We start from the raw sequence: 9465 nt of genomic DNA, 5'->3' as shown, positions 1-9465 counted from the left end.
TTTTTTGGATGAAATACAAAAACTGCATTACATTCTTGAGTGGATAGGACTGTATTAAAATTCTGAGAAAAAACAGTGTTTTTCCATCATGAAATGGGAATCTACTTAATTCATTTTTTACCTGCTGATTCTTTTGGGTTCATGTGGGATCACACACTTCTAAAAATACACCTAGTGACCCATATGTATTCCCATTGAAAGGGTTCAGAGTGGCTGATGTTCCACACACTCACTCATATACACACACAGATACACACTCCTTGAATATTCATGGACCCCACAAAAATGGCATATTGAAATGATGGGAGAAAATATAACACATTCCATTTTTATCTTGAATTTCAGATTCTGTTTTTTTAAATTTCTTAGCGAATGTTGCACCCATTTAAGGTATTGGTTTGGTAACCCTGGAAACTGAAGTCCTCTATCCACAGAAGGGCCATGGCATAGACAGTGGAAGTGTAAGCTTCCACAGACCATCTTGCTAGAGTGCCTCAGCCCTAATGTGGAGGGAGCATCCATGGGGTAAGTGGCTAGTTCAGTTTCCATACTACTTCAATTCCTGGTCCTGCAGGCTGACACTGCCAGTGAAGATGTTGATTGGGCTAAAGTGGGATGTTGACATGTCCCCCTAAGAACTGGAGTGAAACCACCAACTTATTTCACATAGACCACATAACAGCCATGAGATTGTAATGTTACTATTCCCTTTTGCCATCTAGACCTCCAAATAAATTTTCACTGTATATGGAATTTAAATCCATAGTTAAATGCCCCTGTTATTTCATATGGGTCTCTTTAAGATCTCCGGTTATGTCAGAAAACCTCTCTCTGTTTCCAGGGCTGAAGATATCAGCAGTCAGGATGGACATATCTGCCTATAATAAGAAAACTATGCAACCTTCCTATGGAGGTGAAATGCAAAGGATTTGTACACTATAAAAATAAATGAAGTATTATACAGTCCCAAGTTTCTGATCCTACAATCTCTCCTATCCCCTACAATCAAGGGAAGTGCCATATGCCAAGGGATTGCAAGAACAGTCCCACAGTTGATTTTTCCAAATCTGATCATCATGTATGATTTGTGGACCTGCAGGACGTGAGAGTAGTGTATAAAGTAAAGAATGATATAGACAAGGTAGATTTTGAATTTCTGTTCTGCCGTCACACAGAAGAACCAGAGGACTGTCAATACAATTAAAAGATGGGAAATTCAGAACTGATAAAAGAAAATACTTTTCCACACAACATGCAATTAAACTGTGGAACTCACTGCCACAGGAAGTCTTGGAGGCCAATAATTTAGCAAGATTGAAAAAGAGATCGGATATTTATATGGATAGCAAGAATATGCAAAGTTGTCATAATTAATTATAAACATTTAGTTTAAGGGATATTAAACTTCATCTGCCAGGGCTTAAGCCACTCTCTGTCTCTTATAGATAAGAATGAGTCCTAACATAATTACCCCACATCTGCCTACTACAGGATTCTCATACCTTTCTAAAGCTTGTGGCTTTTATGACCGTTACTGGGGACAGGATACTGGACTAGATGGAGCTCAGTCTGATCCAGTTGTATAATTCCTATATTCCTAAAACATTTGCATGTTATATTTTTTATACAACCACACTTTAACCTATGGGTCTAGTGGCAATTAGTGAATTTTCAAATGAACAGAAAACTGGTTCAATTATAGAAAATAGCACAATATGATATTTATGAAGTGCCAATTTTGTGTAATTAGAGAAAAATCAGTAATTATCTGCAGATCTATTCATTAATATTTGAATGTAGGTAAATAGAAATGTCATTTATTCATTAAAATTCAAGAAAACAAAAGAATAGCTGATGATTATTATGCATTTGATTCTAGCTCTATGTGTCTTGTAACGAGGTGGTTAAGATAATGGCACCAGTAGCGCTCAGCTGAATATAGGTTGCTTTCTTTGATGTGTCGGATAATATTCTGCTGCTGTATAATTATAATGCCAACAACCACAGTAAGAAAAAAAAACGACAGCATGAGAATTAATCGCTTAATAGCTGTAACTATTAGTATAAGGCAAAAGTGATCCCACTAAGTTATATACAGGTCACAGGCCTCTTGGTTTATTTACTACCATGAAAAGAGCCATTTATCACCACTTAATTATCGCCACCATACAACATAATTTTTGCTATGTGATATGTATGTGAGTAAAAGTATTCCAAACAGACCATCAAGCTCTGAGCTGATCACAGTGCCACTGAGAAAATGTGTAAATGCCTTATACATCTCATTACCAATAACTGCTATGAATTGTGATCCTGAGACAGAATGTTTCTGAGTATTTGAACCCAACTATTAGATTTTTATTGTCTTTAGTAATTTCAAAGGTGAAGCTGACTCATGGTCCTGAATGCAGATCTATAATTACATGATGAAGGCTATCAACTTCACAAATATAATTCAGGCACCTCCCACTCACAACTAGCACAAGATCCTGCTGGTGACAGGGCTCAAAACACTTGACTACAGATCCAATAGTCAGTAGTTTCAAGACCGCGCAAACCTGTTGCAACTGATCTGGGAGCGTTTTATTGTTTTGATCTTTCGAAGTCATGAATACAACTATTCACGATTGCGCCTTTGCTTCAGATAGACCCTTCCATGTCTGCTACAAGGCATACTGAGCACTGTGGCCACCATCCAGCAAATCACATAAACACACACTTAACTTTAAGCAGGCGAGTGCTGGTAACACTGTTGACTTCAGCAGAATTTCATCCAGGCTTAAGATGAATAGAGACCAGAGCGCTCAGTAATTTACCTGATTAGACAGTAAATCCCGGATGGCAGCAGAGTTTACTGAAACTTTTCCCACTAGATTCTTATGATTTATTGGAAGATTTCAATTTATGTCATTTTCCTTTTGGGAGTTTGGTTACATCCTAAACTTTTATCAGACTAGATGCTTGTTTTTAGCCATTATAGAAAATTATTTAATTTTCTAGTAATTATTTTGTTGCACACTTGCTGCAGATGGAGTTTTTGAAGGTAACTAGAGTAAATTTTGCAGTCTAAGGATCTTTATGATGGAAGTGTTGTTCATAACTGCATAGTTAAAGCTGGATTCCATTTTTGCACTTAAAACAAGGATCCAACCTCTTTATATGTATGAAGTCTATAGATAGTGTATCCTCCCCAAAATAATAGCAATTACTATTTGAGTATCGAATGAATTTTCTGAGAATTTACAAGTAAATCCAATAAAAGCGTACAAGTTAAAATTAATTACACCCTGGGTCTTTTAAGAAACTGGGCATCTGTGTCAGTCTTTTCTTTTTCCTGAATGATCTTAATGGAATAATGCAGATGCTTTATACTTTCCATATAGTTCAAATTAATTGAAATCTTCTGCATAGGCTTTATGTGAGGAAACTAGGATGTAATTAAGATAGTTATTAATGATTTTGTATCAAATTGTTCTGATTATGTAGGCTACTGACAGGTTTAGGTAACTCTTAAGTGAGTCCATTGTGATATCAAAAGTAACTCAATGAATATCACTCACCTTCTACGGCTAATTTCAGTGTAACCGTTTTATTGGTTCAGTGACTCAATGGTCTGAGGGAGAGTGGACACCTGTTAAGAGTTTTCACTGGTAGACTAACTGGTGCAATTGTCACTGCTTTTTAAAGATTGTGTGGCTGTGTACAAGGTGGGCATCAGTGCTTGAAATGTTCCTTATGGCACTGCTACCTCAGCAGTGTTGCCGGAGGAACTGAGGCAGGAGCCCAAATATATTGGGACACAGGGATTAAGATCTCCCTAGCCCCTCTCCACATAGTGCTAGTCTCATTAACACAGCCTTCTAAAACAAATAAGTCAATTGCAAATTAAGGGCCAGATTTACTGGTACACTTCAGCTGCTTTGTGCTGCTGTGGTAATTCAAAGCAGCTGTAAACTGTTTAACTGGCTGCTTGCATTACTTGGGTGTATTTGTGAATCTGCCCTTAAAAGTTAAATTTAAAAAAAAATTGATATTGTTAGAACATATCTTCAGATCACTAGAAATACCATATCACCATGTTTTTTGGGGGGTATCATGTTTGTGCATAAAATATTTAATTATTTTTAAAAATTAAGGAAATTCCTAGACAAATAATTACATTAATGTAGAGTCAAGGCTGAGGCGCGGGTTAATTTAAGGGCAAAAAATGTTAGTAGAATACTGTAATTAGCCCCATACCAATTATTATGACTTTAGGAAATTGAAAGTTAAAAGAAATCTAAATATATTAAGGTAACAAATGCCTTGTTAAGGTACAAAACAACTTTTCCCCATGAGGGTGAAAAATAGGAAAAAAATCTAATGTGTCATTTCAAATCAGTTAATCTAATCAGGGACCACAAACATTAAAACACCTTAACCATAATCACGTTGTTATTGCATGGTGTCACTAGTAAGTGTAGGTGTTCAGATACATAATGAGGGACAAATATGTAACAGGATAGATAGAACATGCTGTGAAAGATACTGCTGGTATTTGACATTTTAGCCTATCAGTCTTGCTGTATTTGGATTTTAATACAGGCTAACAACAATCATACAAGGTGATGTGCAACTTAATACAAAGCAACCTTAGGAGATTCATTAAGCATTTATATATCACACCACCCTCCAAGTTTAGGATTAAAATGTATTATCAAATATAGATATATATGGAGAAATAAACATATCTGTGATAGTTACATTATGTTTGAAGAGAGAGACAGAAAATATCCATAGAGGTATTATATCCTTCTTGCTGCTGGCTGGCGCTGATGTGAGTTTGACAGAGTAATATTCCTACACTAATCCCATTTGAAAAAAACCAACCCTTTGTGCATAAATATATATTGTAGTAATAAAATAATATTTAGGATCCATTCTTTAAAAACTGTCTTATTGTTTCCTGTAGGAACAAAAAATAAAAGCAGTCAATGTCTATAATGCAACTATGAAGGGAAAAACACTCCACTCTTACTTCGCTGTAATTGGTATTGGGCATCACAATGCACATGCACTTGGGTCTTACTTGTATACTTCAAGGGTTCCATGCTATTTCTACTTGAACCCATTTTTTGATATGGCTCAGCTCTGCAGTGCTAGCTACCTCTTGTTATGCAGTTGAAAAACTGTGGCCATTAAAAATAGGATACGGTGTGATTTTGTTTTGCAGCGCTGTGTGGATAATCAGTTGCTGTTCATAACAGCTCTGTGGTTGGTTGATTTATAGCAGGAGGGTGACTTTGAATTGACAAGCAGGCAGTTCATGAAAAAGAATATTGTATCTTTAAGGCTTTCTGACTGATTGTGTTTAACTGTGCTACTCAGCAGGCAATAATTAGGCTGTAGCTTTGCTGAGAGTCTCAAAGCAAGGACTGTGTTGCTCTGTGCACTTGATTTTGTTTTTTAAAAAGCACAACAATTTCTGGATTTGAACAAATGGGATTTTTACTGTTTTTTAGCCAGTATGGGAGCAAACAGAAAGCAGACCCCTAGAGGCTCCTAAAGTTATCTCCCCATGCAGATAGTCTCTAGGGAGTTATGGCTGCTTGCAAAAGGAAGCAATGAGAACCATTATAGAAACACATGACACTATTGCTGAAGGTCAGAGTGGTACTGGAATAAAAGAGAGGCTGCTGATACAAAGTGACATGGCTGCCGTGTCTTCTGGCCTAGTTCACAATTTTGATTAGCATGTAGCTCAAATACATTGTTAACGTCATTAATAAATAAAAGTGCATAATAATCATGATGGAATGAACTGGTGCTTCCCCAGGCTGCTTTGGTGGGAGGTGGGGGGGAGGAAGGTGAGGGAAAATGGGAATCTTAGATAAAAGAAAGCAAACAGGATATGCAGTTAGAATTGCAGCCTGAGGAAACGTTTGCTCTGGAAATACTGCCGCAGTTTTATGAAGTGGACACTGCAGTGAACAATTGCAAACAATGTCACATTGCATGTGAGAACAACTCATCAACCTTTTCCTTCAGAGCATAGTGACAGTGTAACATAATGTGGAGAGGAAATACCACAAACTTTATAATCCAGTCTCCGTATAAACAGCACAGGACCCTCATTACTAAATTAGTTTGGACAACATTGTTTTCCCCTCACACCTCCAGTTTTTGTTGTTGTTTTGATATTTTTGTGCTCTGAGATATCATCAAATAATACCAATTAGGCTTTTGTAACACTTGAGATTTTATTACATGGTTGCTCTCTAAAGTATAAAGTAAAGATATATTCTCTTCTACTCTACCAGTTTTGTTTAAAACAATACGCCTTTTTGATTTTTTTGGTGCTATTACAGACAAAGAAGAAATGATACTGTTGATGGTATTAGCCTATGCCGTGTTTAGCAACAGTTAATAGTTTATGCCAGTGGGTCATATTTTAAGTCAAAAGAAAAGAAGAATATTATATATATTTACTCCAGAGTGCAAGACTGTTATGCGAGGTCCAACACAACTGTTGTGATGAATATGGCTCTGACTCTGAAAAAACATTGCTTCTGATAGTCCAGATAATAGTGCTGGTAATTTTGAGGTAAACTCATGTTTGCTTTAGAAATTAGTCTTCTTTACCCAACTCTCCTGTTAGCCCAATCTTTTAGTTTATCTCCTCAGTTCACCTTAACAAGAAAATAAACCAGCGTGTAAATTGGCAGGAGCAGTGAGTGCATCAACCCATTGTCCTGAGGTGTGCAGTTTTTAAAAAGGGTTAATCCAAGTAAATTATGAAAGTTTATAAAAATTCTCTCATTGAAAGATAAGAGCAAAAATTACTTTCCAAATACAGCTGGGCTTGCAACAGCTAGATGGATTCAGTGCCACTGCCTAAGATTCACCTATCTATATTTCCTGTTGTTTTCAAGGTTGATTCATTTTGTGTAGTTGATAAATGCTCTTTGGAATCAGGATATACAGAAGATCACAGATTAAATTGCAAAAGTATTTTTTCCAAGTGACAATGAGCCTAATTCACTGTCAGCTAATGCCAGGTGTTTTCCTCCCTAGTTCTTCAAAACAGTGGCTGTATAGGACTATTCACAGAGGCTTAGTGCAGGAAGGAAAATGATTACATGAAGTTGAATAATATGAATAATTCATGACATCACATTTTGTAATCCTGGTGTTAAGCATAAAACCAGTGGTTTATTTTTCAACCAAATGTTTTTGTATCATTTCAGAGAGTGCAAAACAATAACTGCATACATAATGTGAAAAGTGTACTGGCAAATAGGACACCTTATAGCGCTTTCAGTGTCATCTGGGGTATTACAATAAGCATGCTTTGAGGCAATGTCTGTGGGTGCCCATCGTACTTTGGAATCTTCTGGGGTCAATGGAATGGCTGCCTTTTCATTTATTTTTAAAATATGCCCCAGATCTTTACCTCTAATTTGAAAATAAATATTTATATATTGATAAAAATACATACTCTCCCCATCCCATCTTTCCTGTTAATTTGCAAGGTTATGCTACTGAGAATAAAAACAGTGATTAAACCCTTTCTATTTTTCCATTACTAACTATCTATCTATAGAGAGAGTATGTAATGAGAACTGTTGTTCTCAGTTTTATTTATATATATAATTAATTGCGATTAAAAAATTAATCATGATTAATCGTGCAATTAATCACCCTGATAGACAATAATAGAATACCATTTATTTAAATATTTTTGGATGTTTTATACATTTTCAAATATATTGATTTCAATTACAACACAGAATACAAAGTGTACAGTGCTCACTTTATATTTATTTTTTATTACAAATATTTGCATGGTAAAAAATAAAAGAAATAGTATTTTTCAATTCACCTCATACAAATACTGTAGTGCAATCTCTTTATCATGAAAGTTGATAAAGTAGAATTATGTACCAAAAAACCCTGCATTAAAAATAAAACAACCTAAAACTTTAGAGCCTACAAATCCAATCAGTCCTACTTCTTGTTTAGCCAATCGCTCAGACCAACCAGTTGGTTTACATTTGCAGGAGATAATGCTGCCCGCTTCTTGTTTACAATGTCACCTGAAAGTGAGAAAAGGCATTTGCATGGCTCTGTTGTAGCTGGCGTCACAACATATTTACATGCCAGATGCACTAAAGATTCATTTGTCCCTTCATGCTTCATGAAGTCCATGCTGATGACGGATTCTGTTCAATAACGATCCAAAGCAGTGTGAACCATCGCATGTTCATTTTCATCATCTGAGTCAGATTTTATTTTTTGGTGGTCTGGGTTCTGTAGTTTCCACATTGAAGTGTGGCTCTTTTAAGACTTCTGAAAGCCAGCTCCACACCTCATCCCTCTCAGATTCTGGAAGGAACTTCAGATTCTTAAATCTTGGGTTGAGTGCCATAGCTATCTTTAGAAATTTCACATTGGTACCTTCTCTGCATTTTGTCAAATTTGCAGTGAAACTGTTCTTAAAATGAACAACATGTTCTGGGTCATTATCTGAGACTGCTATAGCATGAAATATATGGCAGAATGTGGGTAAAACAGAGCAAGAGACATACAATTCTCCCCCAAGGAGTTCAAATTTTATTAACGCATTGTTTTTTTTAATGAGTGTCATCGGCATGGAAGCATGTGCTCTGGAGCAATGGCCAAAGCAGGAAGAGGTATATGAAACTTTAGTGCATCTGGCACATAAGTATCTTGCAATGCCAGCTGCAGCATTGCCATGCAAATGCCTGTTCTCACTTTTAGGTGACATTGTAATTAAGAAGTGGGCAGCATTATCTCCCGTAAATGTAAACAAACTTGTTTCTCTAAGCAATTGGCTAAACAAGAAGTAGGACAGAGTGGATTTGTAGGCGCTAAAGTTTTACATTGTTTTGTTTTTGAGTGTAGTTATGTAACAAAAACCCTACATTTGTAAGTTGCACTTTCATAATAAAGAGATTGCGCTACAGTACTTGTATGATGTGAATTGACAAATACTATTTCTTTTGTTTATCATTTTTACAGTGCAAATATTTGTAATAAAACATAATATAAAATGAATACTGTACACTTTGTATTTTGCGTTGTAATTGAAATTGATATATTGGAAAATGTAGAAAAACATTCAAATATATTTAATAAATTTCAATTGTTATTCTATTGTTTAACAGTGTGATTAATTTTTTTGAGTTAATTGCATGAGTTACTGCAATTAATCGACAGCCCTAATATATATATAAAAACTAAGAACAATGGTGACAGTGCATTGAGTGAATGCTGGCATAAAGTGTTATTTATTCCTACACAAAATGTATTGACATTTTAACAAACTTTACATTTTTTCTTTTCTGCCCCGAAATATTTATCATGTAGAATATTGGGACAGAAGAAATTTTCAATGAAATGCAGTCCAGTGCTGTTTGAAGCTTGACACTATCATCTGATGGAACATCTTTCTTTCTAAAAATG

Source organism: Lepidochelys olivacea, assembly GCF_965140295.1.
Source record: "Lepidochelys olivacea isolate rLepOli2 genome assembly, chromosome: 2".
Taxonomy (NCBI): Eukaryota; Metazoa; Chordata; order Testudines; family Cheloniidae; genus Lepidochelys; species Lepidochelys olivacea.
The sequence above is the reverse complement of the archived record's forward strand: the minus strand, read 5'-3'. Positions refer to the sequence as shown.